The following is a 15,305-nucleotide window of genomic DNA, read 5'->3' on the forward strand; positions in this document are numbered from 1 at the left end:
TCCCGTTTTTCGGTGTTGAGCATGGGGAAATCACCTGCCCAACAACAGCCACCCTTGACTTTTAGCCTTGGCAAAGGCACTGGGAGAGGGTTTGGGGGATCATTGGGGGTCAGGGCGCAACTGGGATGGGGTTTGTGGAGTCCTGGAGGGGATGAGAGTGGGTTTGGCATGTGCTAAAAGGAGGTTTTAACAGGATTTAGGACAGACCCTGGGGATTTCCCCTGGGGGAAAACAAAAGAGGGGCTTGGGGGGTCATGATGGCTCTCTGGGAGGTTTTTGAGAGGTCCTGACCCCTGCGGAACCCCCAGAGATGCCACCAGGCACTGCCCACAGAAATATGCTGATGGGGATCAGGGGCTTCGTCCTCCTGGCGCTGGGGCTCGGCTTCTACCTGCGCAAGAAAGTGAGGAGGTGTCCCCGGGGGTCGTGTCCCTGCTCACCCAGAGAGTGTGTGCTCTGCCTGGGGACAGCCAGCCCGGTGTCACCCCCTTTGCTCTGCCCACAGAGCTCCTGAGCCGCCGGCAGCCACAGCCCCTCTCCGTGGTTCCCACCCGGCCGGGACCCCCCGCTCCGTCCCCGTGCTGATTTTGGGGGGGTAGCATGTTCCACCCACCATCGCTATCATTCTGCCCCCACACAGCTTCTCCTAGTAAGGCTTCCCAGTTCGCCCCGGTCCCGTCTATTTGAGACAGTGGGAAGGGACCTGGGGGGACCCCGCTGGGGGGCCGAGAGTGGAGGGGGCAGAACCGGCCGCGGGATGGATCGGGAAGGGGGGCCCCCCGTGTGTACCCCCCGTGTCACCCCGCTCTGGGGACTCCTCGGGAGCCACCTTCACCCCAAAACGGTACCCAGAGAATCCCAGAACGCGCCGGGACCCCCTAAGCCGCCCCACAGCTCCCAAGGACCCCAAACCCCACAGAAAAATTACCGCCAAAAAGCCGCGCAAAAAGGAGCCAATCAGAGAAGGCGATAAGTAGGATTCAGCCAATCAGAGCGCGCGGTGCTGGTGACTCACCAGTTGCCAGGCAGACCCGCAGCGCCCAGCGCTCCCCACCCGGACCCCACCTGCGCCCCCCCTCGCCCCCAGCGCCCCCCGCCAGGGGAATTTGGGGAGGGGGCGCGTGGGGGGTTCCCAGCCCGGGCCCACAGCCCAGCCCTGCCCCAGCCCGACCTATCCCGGCTCCATCTCGGCTCCTCCCGCGGGATGCGACCGCGTCCGGAAAAGGGGGGCCAAGGGTGGGCGCTGGGCCCGGGGGGAGCAGGAGAAGGGATGTGGGAGGAGGAGGAGGGGTGAGGAAGGAGCGGGAGAAGGGCCGGAGAGAGGAGCAGAAGGAGGCGGGATTAGGAAGGAGGAGGAGCGGGAGGAAGAGGAGCGAGAGAGGCAGAGGAGGAGCAGGAAGAGGAAAAGCAGCAGGGGAAGCGCGGGGTCGGTGCCCGCTCTGTCCGCCGCGGCCCCGGGAGCATCCCGCAGGTGAGCGGGGAGGGGGAGCTCGCCCCAAATCTCTCGGGGGTCCCCGAGCGGCGTTTTCTTTGGGGGGTGTTTGGAGCTCGCAGCTTCAGGAATTGAGCCCCAAATCTCCTTGTGGGTCCCTGGGAGGGTTTCATTTTGGGGGTGGGCAATGTTTGGATCTTGCGGGCACCCAAAGCTGAGCCGCAAATGGCCCTTGGGGGACTTTTTTGAGCACTCCGTGCTGGTGCCGGGGTGGGAGGGGGACATCGTTCTTGGGGCCCCCCGGGAGAGCGGTGGAGGGGAACGCCGGGAGCCCCGGGATGGGGTGAGGGGAGAGGGGCGATCCCGGAGCTGGGGGACCCCGGCAGCCTGGAGAAGGGGGTGAGCCTGGAAAAGGGTGAACCCCTGGGATCGCTGTAAGCCTGGAGCAGAGAATCAGGGGAGAAGGGACCCCTGGGACCCCAAAACCCCCCGGATCATCCCTGAGCAGGATTTTGGATTGGGGGATCCCCATCAGTCCAGGGAAGGAAGGCCCTCAGAACCCCAAAGTGGACAGATGAGAGAGGGAAAAGTGCTGGGAAGGTTTTTTGGGCTGAATCGTTCTGCTTTGGGGTTCTTACGGACACAAAATCCTCGGGGAGTTCCAGAGATGGACCTGGGCAGGAGAAACCCCCCGCCCAAGGCGCTCACCCCTTTTTTTTCCCCAATCCAGGATTTGTCATTCCCAAGGCGTGGCCGGATGGAGGAGGAGGAAAAGCCACGGAGATGCCGCACGAGGAGGGGCTACAAACGCAGCCCAGAGAGATCCAAGGAGGAAAGAGCCCCCCTGTGCCGGGAAGGCGTCCGGAGATCCAGGGGGAGCTCGGAGCTGGGGGAAAAGCCTCAGGGTGGGGAGAAGCCCCACAAGTGCTTGGAATGTGGGAAGGGCTTCAGGTGGAGCTCCAACCTGATCCAGCACCAGAGGATCCACAGTGGGGAGAGGCCCTATGAGTGTGGGCAATGTGGGAAGGGCTTCTCCAGCATCTCCCAGCTGATCCAGCACCAGGTGGTCCACACCGGGGAAAGGCCCTATGGGTGTAGGGAATGTGGGAAGAGCTTCTGGCAGAGCTCCAGCCTGTGGGGACACCAGCGCACCCACACTGGAGAGAGGCCCTACGAGTGTTCTGAGTGTGGGAAGAGGTTTCGGACAAGCTCCCATCTCCTCGAACATCAGCGGATTCACACGGATGAGAGGCCCTTCCGCTGCCCCAACTGTGGGATGGGCTTCAAACGCTATGCTCACCTCACCCTCCACTGGCGCATCCACACCAGGGAGAGGCCCTACGAGTGTCCTCAGTGTGGGAAGAGCTTCTCACAGAGCTCTACCTTGACCAAACACCAACGGAGGCACCGCTAAGGGAAGCCCTGCGAGTGCCCCGAGTGCGGGAAGAGCTTCGTGCGCTGCTCCAGCTCCATCCCCCGTGGGAGGATCGGCGTTGGATGATCCCCAGTGACCCCCGTTGGGCAGAGCCCTGGTGACCCCCGTTCCGGGTGATCCCCGCTGGGTGGGAGGAAGGTGTTGGAGAGATTTCTTTGCCTTCTCCTTGTGCTGCTGGGATTTGGTTGGTAATAAATTCCCTCCCTGTGCCCAGGCTGGCTCTGTTGTGCCCGTGCCGGTTGAAAGGGTTCAAATCATTGTACCCGTGCAAGTATAAGGTACAGGGTAAAAGTTAGCAAATATTGGCCACAAGCTTAAGGCACAGAATGTAAGTTGGCAAGAAATAGGGAACAAAACTCCCAAAAAATGAGGAATAAAGCTTGCTGAGACCAGTAGAGAAACTGCTGAAGCAGCCAACGAGAGACTGCGCCTGCCTAGGAAAGGTGAAAAGTGCAAAGCAGGAAGACTGTGGCACCTGGGGAGGTGATGGGGGTTGGGAGGAATTTTTATTGCCTCCCCGAGTAGGAACCCATTTCCACTCCCCTTCATCCCCCAGGTCTCCTCCCTCAGCCTGATGGTGAGAGGCATGGGAGTGCTCTGACTGCTGGGGGGCTTCTCTCAGGGATGGAAGGGTGAAACTCCACCAGTCTATTTCCCTTTCCCTTTCTCTAATGCTCCTTAGTCTTTCCACTTCCTCCTTAAGCTCGGCCACCAGGGAAAGGAGATCGTTCACTGCTCACACCTCAGGCAGACTCTTTGACAGCGTCCCCCGGTGCTACTGCCAGGCTCAAACACTCCTCACAGGAAGGGGTCTGGACAGACGCGTCCTTCTGGGAGGGTTCTGTTTGCCCGGGTACACTTTTAGTGGCTGGAGCTTTTGATCGTGTAAGGACCATTGCTGAAAAACCCAACCAACCAAATCTCAACACAAAAACAAACTCAAAACTCCACGGGCAGGAGAACACCCGCAGCCCTGCCCTTGGAGAGTGCCACAGCTCCATTTACCCGCTCCGGTTCCCCGCGCTCCCCAGAGCCATTTTTGAATCCGACCGCCGCTGGCCGGAGGAAACCCCGCCCTACTCGGGGGTGTCACCCCCTTTGCTCTGCCCACAGAGCTCCTGAGCCGCCGGCGGCCGCAGCCCCTCCCCGTGGCCTCGGGCCCGGCCGGGACCCCAAGCTCTGTCCCCGCGCTGATTTTGGGGGGGTCGTGTGTCCCCCCAGCCCCGCTGTCACTCTGCCCCTGCCCGGCTGCTCCCAGTGTTCCCAGTAAAGCTTCCCAGTTCGCCCTGGTCCCGTTTATTGTGGAGCGGTGGGGAGGGACTTGGGGGGCTGAGAATGTGGGGGGTAGAACCTCGGGATGGATTGGGAATGGGGACCCCCGTGTGTTCCCCTGTGTCATGCTGCCCTGGGGGGTTTTGGGAAGCACCTGAACCCCAAGACGGCACCCAGAGAACCCCAAAAGGTGCAGGGACCCCTCTAAGAGGAAGGAGCAGGAGAAGGAACAGAGAGAAGAGGAGAAGCAGGTGGGATGAGGAAGGAGGAGGAGCAGGACCCCTCCCAACTCAATTTGAGGGTCCCATCCCTCCTTTCCCTCAATTCAGGCATCTCCTGGCAGCTTTTTTTTGGGAGGAATCCCTGCGTTTTGGTGGGTTTGGGGTGTAGTTTTGGAGGTGGACAGCTCTGTCTGGCCTTCCCCTCCCTGTTGTGGCCTCTCAGCTGCCCCCAACACCCTGGGGGTGCTGAGATTTCCTTCCTGGGGACAAGGACCTTCATTCCCTTCCAGGAGCCCAATGCTGGCTGGGGGTCCAGCTCAGGGGGTCCTTGAGCAGCTGCCCCAGAACCTCCGCCAGGGTCTCCCAGCGCAGCCGGAGCCGCTCGGCCTGGGGGCCCCAAAGCCCTCAGCAAGCCCCAAATCCCTCCCAGGAACCCTCAACTCCCTCAAACCCAGCATCCCCCCACATCCCCTGCAAGTTCCCCCCATGGCACCGGCCATGGCCATGTCCCCACATGTCCCTGGCCCTGTCCCACCGTGTCCTCACCCATGGCTGTGTCCCCACCACGCTTCCATCCATCTCTTAGTTCAATGTCTTCATTTTTACCCCAGTTTCAGGTGGTTTTAGAAGATGAAAAGAAATGAAAAGAAAACCAAGGCCAAAAGTAAAGGATTTCTGTGTCCATTCCGGCTGAGGATCCATGTGCTTGGGTTGGAGTGAAGAACCTTTTTTGGGGCAGTTTCCACCTCACTGTCTCCAGAATCTTGGTTTTTGCCCCAGCCCATCACCTTTTGGCTGCAGAAGATGCCCTTGGGCCAGAGAAAATCAGAATCATGGAATCAGTGAGTGTCATAGTGACTGCTTTCTTCAGGCCGGCCAGCACTCTGCGGTGTGCAGCAGGAGTGGGGAGCAGCCGAAGGCTCGAGGCTTTAAAGCTGCTCCTCTGGAGTTTAGCTCTGCCCAGGGGAGCCGAAGCTCCAGATGCTGTGGCTGTCAGCAGCCCCAACAAGGGACAGGATAGAAAGTTTTGGGGAGGCTTGCCTTTGGATACAGTTTCAGGTTTATTGCCCCAAGGGAGTCCAAGGAGCACAAGCACAGATCAGATCTGTGCAGCAACTTATAAAGGGAGGTGTTATAATGGGGATGGCCTGACCATGGGCCAATATGGATTTCTGGGGGAAGGATATGGATAGGGATGGACATTCACATGGATCAATAGTCTTAAGGGGTGGAGGGACAGGGATCACATGCCCCAATGGGGCATTGAGGTATCAGGGGAAGTATCAGCAAGGGGCAGGATCTCAGGGGACTGACAAGGGCCATATAAAGATAAACAGGGAGTGCTTAGGTGATGGACACCGAACTTTTGGGAATAACAGGAGGGGTTTGGGTGATTGATGGAGAACCAACTGGAACAAGGGGAGGAGAACAACCATATGGGGAGCACTGTGGAAGCAGCTAGAGTTTGGGGTGTACCAACTGGGAATGGGGGCAAGGGAGTAACCGGGTTAAACCACTAAAACATATAACCGCATTACCACAGGCTCCTGGAAGGGAATGAACATCCTTGTCCCCAGGAAGGAAATCCCAGCACCCCCAGGGTGTTGGGGGCAGCTGAGAGGCCACAAGAGGAAGGGGACGGCCAGACAGAGCTGTCCCCCTCCAAAACTGCACCCCAAAAATTGGGGATTCCTCCCAGGAAAAAGCTGCCAGGAGCTGCCTGAAATGAAGGAAAGGAGGGATGGGATCCTCAAATTGAGTTGGGAGGGGTCCCGCTCATCCTCCTTTCTCATCCTGCCTGCTCTTCCTCTTCTCTCTGCCCCTTCTCCTGCTCCTTCCTCTTAGGGGGGTCCCTGCGCCTTCTCCGGCTCACTGGGTGCCGTCTTGGGGTTCAGGTGCCTCCCAAAGCACCTCCAGAGCAGGGTGACACAGGAATGACACACGGGGGTCCCCATTCCCGATCCATCCTGCGGCTGGTTCTGCCTCTACCAATCATGGCACCCCCAAATCCCTCCCCAGTGTCCCCCAATAAACGGGACCGGCCCGAACTGGGAAGCTTTATTGGGAATACTTGGAGCAGCCAAGCGGGGGCAGAGTGACAGCGGGGCTGGGGGGGACACACGACCCCCCCAAAATCAGCGCGGGGATGGAGCGGGGGGTCCCAGCCGGGCCCGAGGCCACGGGGAGGGGCTGCAGCCGCCAGCGGCTCAGGAGCTCTGTGGGCAGAGCAAAGGGGGTGACACCGGGCTGGGGGACCCCGGGGAAGCACACACGCCTTGGGGAAGGGGGAATACACCCCCCGGGACCTCCCGTCACCTGCTTGCTCAGGTAGAAGCCGAGCCCCAGCACCAGGAAGACAAAGCCCAACACAAAGCCCCCAGTCCCCGTCAGCATCTTGCTGCAGAAACCGTCCAGTGGCATCTCTGGGGGGTTCTGAAGTGGTCAGGACCCCCAAAATCCTCTCACAGACACCCCAAGACCCTCCAAGCACCCTCCCAGTCACCTCCAAACCAGCCAGGACCCCCTGAAACCTCCTCCCAGTCCCTTCCTGGTCTCCCCAGCACCCACCAAAGCCCCTCCTGTCCCTCTCAGCATCCCACAGTCCCCTCCGAGTTGGTCTTCACCACCCCAGGACCCACAGACCCTCTCCCAGTCCCTTCCCAGCCCCACCAGGACTCACCAAGACCCCTCCCAGTCTCTTCCCAGCACAACCAACCTCATTCCAACCCCCCCTTTCCCAGCCCTGATCTCCTTCCAGCCCCTCCAGGCTTACTCAAATCCCTCCCAGTTACACCCAGAATCCCAAGACTCCCTCCCAGTTTCCACCAGCATCCCTGGAACCCCATCCCACCCTCCCCAACATCCTTCAAATCCCTTCTCAGACCTTCCAGATCCCTGACCCCCTCTCCCAGTGTCCTGGGTTGCAGTGTATTCTATTACCATCCCCATCAGCTGTTGAAATCAGGTGGGGCAGTGTTTCCTTGCCTCCTCCCCCCAGGCTATCTTTCTGTTGTTAATTGCCCATCATTGTCCTGCCGCCTGACTCAGAGATAACTCCCTCCGGACTATCTTCTGTTAATGAGCCTAATCAACACTTTGCCTCATGACTCATTACCCCATTGTGAGATGCTCCACCCAGAGGGAGGAACCAAGCATCCCATCGTGGATATAAGCTGAGGCTGAACACCAGAGACACCGGCTTCGGCTTCCCACTGGATTTCCAGAGGACAGGAGCTACACAGCCACCACTGGACTTCCTGAGGAAGAGCAGACTGTTTTACTACAGGATCACTGCTTCAGAGGACTGCAGCCACCATTTCTACCAGACTGCTACCACCACCCTGCCTAACAGGGTGTCAGGTTGTACCTTGACTCTGTCAGTTTGACAGTGTTTTCTTTTACCTTTTTTCCCCTTTTCTTTAATTTCCATTAAATTGTTATTCTGACTTGGTATCTCCCACTGGTTTGTTTTCAAACTAGTACATAATTTGGCGCCCAACGTGGGGCTTGCTCTGAGAAAAGGTCAGAATTACAATTTTGTATAAACAGAAATCTATTCACCATGGTGCTCAGCTGGTCTGCATGGGTACTGTATCTTGCTCTCTATATTTTTCCTCACATGGGGAACTACCTGCCTGTTGTATTACTCCTGTTAAAACCAGGGAATGGTATGAGAATTGCTTTATTGGTTTATTATGTCTATAGCATAATAACCTGTGAGGCGATGAATACCATTCGGAATATATACTCAATTTTGTTTGGCTGTCCTAGTCTGGGCTCCTATGTCTGGGACCTCTTCAACAATCACAGCCAGCCCCTGGTGGGAGGAGTAGAGAGTGGTTTCTTCCAGCCTTTCAGGCCAGGCACAGCAGTTTTTGAAAAAATTGAGTTCCCTCTGGATGTTAAGGATGGTATAATCTTCTTGTCAGTTCTCTTCTCTTTTTTCTCTATGGCCTGCATTGTGTACACCATGCTTAGAAACAAAACACTACTTAGTGTGGTGCAACGTCTGCTTGAGGAGGAGGTCAAAAGGAGCAAAGCAGCAAATACCATGTCTACACAGACTGTCACACAGAAAGGAGCCAAAAGCAAAGCAACCGCATCCATTTCTACGCAGACCGTCACAGAGGAGAAAGGAACCAAGAGCAAAGCAACCGCATCCATCTCTACGCAGACTGACACAGAGGAGAAAGGAACCAAACAAAAAGCAACAGTGTCCATCTCTACACAGACTGTCACAGAGGAGAAAGGAACCAAATGTAAAACAACAGCGTCCATGTCTACGCAGACTGACTCAGAGGAGAAAGGAACCAAAAGCACTGTCAGCGTCCCCATGCAAACCATCACTGAACCAGAACAGCCTAAACCAATTGCAGTTGCCCCCGTGCAGAAGAAGAAATCAAAAAGCAAATCAGTCCGCATAGTGACTGACGAGGATGCAGCAGGACCTTCGCACCCAGCAGAAGAGGCAGAGCCAGAGATCATCACTCGGTCGCTATCCCTGGGTGAGCTGCGAGACCTGCGGAGGGAATTCACCCGCCAGACGAATGAGTCTATCCTGACCTGGCTGCTCCGCATCTGGGACGCTGCAGCCAATGACACCATTCTGGACGGAAGTGAGGCCAGGCAACTGGGATCTCTGTCCCGGGATGTGGTCATTGACCAGGGGATCGGGAGAACCCAAGAAACCCTCAGCCTCTGGCGGCGACTGCTTACAAGTGTAAGGGACAGGTATCTTTGTAAAGAAGACCTCCAGGTGCACCAAGGAAAATGGAGCACAATGGAACAAGGTATCCGGTGCCTGAGGGAATTGGCTGTGCTGGAGATCATTTTCTCAGAAGATGAGAGATTTCCTAAGAGCCCAGCTGGTGTCCAGTGCACGTCACAGATGTGGTTGAGGTTCGCACACCTTGGACCAGAGATGTACTCCCGTTACCTGGCAACGCTGCAATGGAGGGAAGGCGAGGACAGGGTGGGCGTCTTGGCGAACAAACTGAGGATTTACGAGGACACCGTCACAGCCCCGTTTCGCACCCATGTCTCATCCGTGGAAACAAGTCTTTCGGCTGAGCAAGTCCGGAGCTTGATTGAAGAAGGCCATCAGAAACTAAAAAAGGAACTTAAGGAAGAGATTTACCACATCCCACCAGAACCAACAAGAGTCTCTGCCATTAGGAGCCGGCGACCCCCAACCAGGGAGACAGGATACACCCCACGAGGTAACCTCTGGTTTTTCCTTCAGGAACATGGAGAAGACATGAGTAAGTGGGATGGAAAACCCACCTCCTCCTTAGCAGCTCGGGTACGTGAACTAAAAAGAGGGACAACTACCACAAGAAGCGCATCTAGAGTCAACATTGCTCCGGTCTCTCGCACACAGAACTCCAGACGGTACCGGAATGATAATATGACCGATCCTCTTGAAGGGACCTCAGGAGCGTATTCACCGGAAGGGAGCAACATGCAACATGACCAGGAATAGAGGGGCCCTGCCTCTAGCCAGGTAGAGGAAAGGGAGAATCGGGTCTTTTGGACTGTGTGGGTCCGATGGCCTGGCACATCTGACCCACAAAGATACACGGCTTTGGTTGACACCGGTGCTCAATGTACTCTGATGCCATCAAGGTATGTGGGAGCAGAACCCATTTCTATTTCTGGGGTGACAGGAGGATCCCAGCAGCTGACTGTACTGGAAGCTGAAGTGAGTTTAACTGGGAACGAGTGGCAGAAACACCCCATCGTGACTGGCCCGGAGGCCCTGTGCATTCTCGGCATAGACTATCTCAGAAATGGATATTTCAAGGACCCAAAAGGACATCGTTGGGCTTTTGGGATAGCTGCTGTGGAGACAGAAGATATCAGACAACTGAGTACATTGCCTGGCCTCTCAGATGACCCCTCTGCCGTGGGACTGCTAAGAGTTGCAGAACAACAGGTGCCAATCGCCACAGCAACAGTGCACCGCCGGCAATACCGCACCGACAGGGACTCTGTGGTTCCCATCCATGAGATGATTCGCAAACTGGAGAGCCAAGGGGTGGTCAGCAAGGCCCATTCACCTTTCAACAGCCCTATATGGCCAGTGCGTAAGTCCAGTGGAGAATGGAGGCTGACGGTGGACTACCGTGGCCTGAATGAGGTCACGCCACCATTGAGCGCCGCTGTGCCGGACATGTTGGAACTTCAGTACGAGCTGGAGTCCAAAGCAGCGAAGTGGTACGCCACTATTGACATTGCCAATGCCTTCTTCTCCATTCCTTTGGCAGCAGAATGCAGGCCCCAGTTTGCTTTTACCTGGAAGGGTGTGCAATACACCTGGAACCGACTGCCCCAGGGGTGGAAGCACAGTCCCACCATTTGCCACGGACTGATCCAGACTGCATTGGAAAAGGGTGAGGCTCCAGAACATCTGCAATACATCGACGACATCATCGTGTGGGGAAACACAGCAAAGGAAGTATTTGAGAAAGGAGAGAGAATCATCCAGATTCTCCTGGAAGCTGGCTTTGCCATCAAAAGGAGCAAAGTCAAGGGACCTGCCCAAGAGATCCAGTTCCTGGGAGTAAAGTGGCAAGATGGACGACGTCAGATTCCCACTGAGGTCATCAATAAGATCACTGCAATGTCTCCACCGACCAGCAAGAAGGAAACACAAGCTTTCCTAGGCACCATAGGTTTCTGGAGGATGCACATTCCCGAGTACAGCCAGATCGTGAGCCCTCTCTACCTGGTTACCCGCAAGAAGAACGATTTCCACTGGGGCCCTGAACAGCAGCAAGCCTTCGCCCAGATCAAGCAGGAAATCGCTCATGCGGTAGCCCTTGGCCCAGTCAGGACAGGACCAGAGGTGAAGAACGTGCTCTACTCTGCAGCCGGGAACAATGGCCTGTCCTGGAGCCTCTGGCAGAAGGTGCCTGGTGAGACTCGTGGCCGACCACTGGGATTCTGGAGCCGAAACTACAGAGGGTCTGAAGCCAACTACACTCCCACAGAGAAGGAAATCTTGGCAGCCTATGAAGGAGTCCAAGCTGCCTCAGAGGTAATTGGCACTGAAGCACAGTTGCTTCTGGCACCCCGACTACCGGTGCTGGGTTGGATGTTCAAGGGAAAGGTTCCTTCCACGCATCATGCCACCGACACCACATGGAGCAAATGGATCGCCCTCATCACACAGCGTGCCCGTATTGGAAACCCGAATCGCCCTGGGATTTTAGAAATTATAACAAACTGGCCTGAAGGTGAGACTTTTGGATTATCCTCTGAAGAAGAGGAAGAGCAAGTGACTCGTGCTGAGGAAGCCCCACCATATAATGAGCTACCGGAGACTGAAAGACGTTATGCCTTCTTCACTGATGGTTCCTGCCGAATTGTAGGCGCTAATCGAAAGTGGAAAGCTGCAGTATGGAGCCCCACACGACGAGTTGCACAAGCTACCGAGGGACAAGGTGGATCGAGTCAGGTTGCAGAGCTTAAAGCCGTCCAGCTGGCTTTGGATATTGCTGAACGAGAGAAGTGGCCGAGGCTCTATCTCTACACCGACTCGTGGATGGTAGCTAATGCTCTGTGGGGATGGCTGGATCGCTGGAGAAAGGCCAACTGGCAGCGCAGAGGGAAGCCCATCTGGGCCGCTGAGATTTGGCAGGACATCGCCGCCCGAGTAGAGAAGCTGACCGTGAAGGTTCGACACGTGGATGCACACGTACCCAAGAGTCGGGCTAATGAAGAACATCGCAACAACGAGCAGGTGGACCGAGCTGCCAAGGTGAAAGTATCACAGGTGGATCTGGACTGGCAGCACAAGGGAGAATTATTCCTAGCTTGTTGGGCCCATGATGCCTCTGGTCATCAGGGGAGAGATGCAACATACCGATGGGCCCGTGACCGAGGGGTGGACCTTTCCATGCACAGCATCTCACAGGTCATCCATAGTTGTGAGACCTGTGCTGCAATCAAACAGGCCAAGCGGGTGAAGCCTCTGTGGTATGGTGGACGATGGTCAAAGTACAGGTATGGTGAAGCCTGGCAAGTTGACTACATCACCCTTCCCCAAACCCGCCAAGGCAAGCGCTACGTGTTGACCATGGTTGAAGCAACCACTGGATGGCTGGAGACCTACCCTGTGCCTCATGCTACAGCCCGGAACACCATCCTGGGCCTGGAAAAGCAAGTCCTGTGGAGACATGGCACCCCTGACAAGATCGAGTCAGACAACGGGACTCATTTTAAGAACAGCCTCATCAACACCTGGGCCAGAGAACACGGTATTGAATGGATATATCATATTCCTTATCATGCACCAGCTGCTGGAAAAGTTGAACGCTGCAATGGACTACTTAAAACTACCCTAAAGGCACTTGGTGGGGGGACCTTCAAAAATTGGGAAGTGAACTTAGCAAAGGCCACCTGGATAGTCAATACCCGAGGGTCCATCAATCGAGCTGGTCCCGCCGAGTCTGAACCCTTGCACACAGTGGATGGAGATAGAGTCCCTGTGGTACACCTGAGAGGTATTTTAGGAAAGACTGTTTGGATTAGTCCCACCTCAGGCAAAGGCAAATCCATCCGTGGGATTGTCTTTGCTCAAGGACCTGGTTGCACTTGGTGGGTAATGCAGAAAGATGGGGAAACCCGTTGTGTACCACAAGGAGACCTAATCTTAGGTGAGAACGGTGTGTAGATTTCACTGTGTATATATATATATATATATATATATATATATGTATGTGTGTTTTAGAGTTTAAGAAGGTATTGATTTGGGATAATGTAGATGGTAATAGAATAAGGGGTGGATAATGTCCTGGGTTGCAGTGTATTCTATTACCATCCCCATCAGCTGTTGAAATCAGGTGGGGCAGTGTTTCCTTGCCTCCTCCCCCCAGGCTATCTTTCTGTTGTTAATTGCCCATCATTGTCCTGCCGCCTGACTCAGAGATAACTCCCTCCAGACTATCTTCTGTTAATGAGCCTAATCAACACTTTGCCTCATGACTCATTACCCCATTGTGAGATGCTCCACCCAGAGGGAGGAACCAAGCATCCCATCGTGGATATAAGCTGAGGCTGAACACCAGAGACACCGGCTTCGGCTTCCCACTGGATTTCCAGAGGACAGGAGCTACACAGCCACCACTGGACTTCCTGAGGAAGAGCAGACTGTTTTACTACAGGATCACTGCTTCAGAGGACTGCAGCCACCATTTCTACCAGACTGCTACCACCACCTTGCCTAACAGGGTGTCAGGTTGTACCTTGACTCTGTCAGTTTGACAGTGTTTTCTTTTACCTTTTTTCCCCTTTTCTTTAATTTCCATTAAATTGTTATTCTGACTTGGTGTCTCCCACTGGTTTGTTTTCAAACTAGTACACCCAGCTTAAACCAGGCTCTCTCACACTCCCTCCCAGTTACTCCCAGCACAACCCAATCCCCCTCCCAGTCCCCCCAGTAACTCTTCCTCTCCCCTCCGTTCTGTGAGGGCCAGGCCATACCCCAGTGCCGGTTCAGGGGCTGCTCCAGGCTGACGTGCTCCACCCGGCAGCTGGAGCTGACCCCGCGCTGGGGCCGTTTCCAGCAGCACCAGGAGCTGGTGGGTCCAGACCCCGTTGGGGACAATGTCGGTGGCCACCACGTGCCCTGAGAGCTCCTGCTGGCCCTGGAACCACCTAAGCTGCACCTGCGCAGGGTAGAAATCCATCCCGGAGCACAGCAGGCAGCTGGGGCCAGGCTGGGAGCTCGAGGGCACCAGCGAGATGGACACGCTGGGAGGCACTGGGAGAGAGCGGTGAGGTTTCGTGTGGCATTGAGAGGGACTGGGAATGGAGTGGAAGTGACTGGGAGAGACTGGGATGGACTGGAATGGACAAAGAGAGGGATGGGGGTCACTGGGGGGGGGCAAGAGACCCCGGGAATGGGCACAAGGAAACCTGAGGGCTCTGGGGTGATTCCCAGGGAGGTTTTGAGGGGCTCCAGGGTCATTCCCGGGGGAGGGCCCGAGGGGACACGCTCTGCCCCACGCTCACCTCTGCGGCCCACCAGGAACGGGGTGAAAACCTCATAGTTGTGCCGGCAGCAGGTGTGCACTGCAGCCTGCATGTACTCCATCCATTCCGGGTCGCTGTTCCAGTACCTGGCAACCTTCTCCCCATCCGGGGTGTCCCCCACAAACACCCCCACATCGCTGTCCAAGTGCACGTACTGCTGCCGGTTGTAGATGTGCCTCTCCACAAAGCTCACCCGGGCGGTGCCGTTAATGAAGTGACACTCAGACTTAACCATCTCCTGCAACACCCGTGTCTGCGGGACACCCCTTCCAAATCCCCCCTTCTCCCCTCCACCCGCCACAATTGCCAGCTGCTCCCCAGATCAGTTTTGGGGTCCCAGCCTCCCCTTTCCCCACTTTCCACCCCCTCCCACCCCTTCCCCATCTTCCCCCAATCCTCAGCCCCCTCCCGCTCTTCCTTTACGGGGTCTCCTCCTCCTCCTCCCACTCACTTTGGGGATCTCACACCCCCTTTTCCCCCTTCTCCCCCCCTTTCCCATCGCGTCCCGCCCCCCCCCCCCTCGCTCACCCGAGAGCTCCGTGCCCGCAGCCGGGGGGGCTCCCAGCACCACCAGTGCCACCAGCACGGCCCCAGCTGCCGCCACTCGCCCCATGGCCAGCGCTGGGCAGGTGCCGCCAGCCCCAAAGCAGCCGCGCTGCACTGGGAGCTCCAGTCCGGACCAGTGCGGGGTCAGCAGCGCTGCCCGCTCTGATTGGCTGGAATTTTCAGGGAGCTCTTTATCCCAAGGCTCTACCCGGCAACCGATGACGACACAACAATGCCGTGCTCCCATTGGCTGAGCGATTTTTGGGTGCTGTGCCCCCACTCCCAGTCCCCCCCCCAGTTCGCCGCCGCTTTACTGGGAGGAGCACCGACCCTTCCCGGGCTCCCGGCATCCCGAGGCACC

The 15,305-nt window shown here is 56.6% G+C and overlaps 1 pseudogene; it reads right to left on the bottom strand.

Annotated features, from left to right (window-relative positions):
* Positions 1-15,134, bottom strand: part of LOC125318827 — a 31,201-nt pseudogene extending 16,067 nt beyond the window's left edge.
* Positions 15,135-15,305: the final 171 nt, after the last annotated feature.

This window comes from Corvus hawaiiensis, chromosome 31, assembly GCF_020740725.1.
Source record: "Corvus hawaiiensis isolate bCorHaw1 chromosome 31, bCorHaw1.pri.cur, whole genome shotgun sequence".
Classification (NCBI taxonomy): Eukaryota; Metazoa; Chordata; class Aves; order Passeriformes; family Corvidae; genus Corvus; species Corvus hawaiiensis.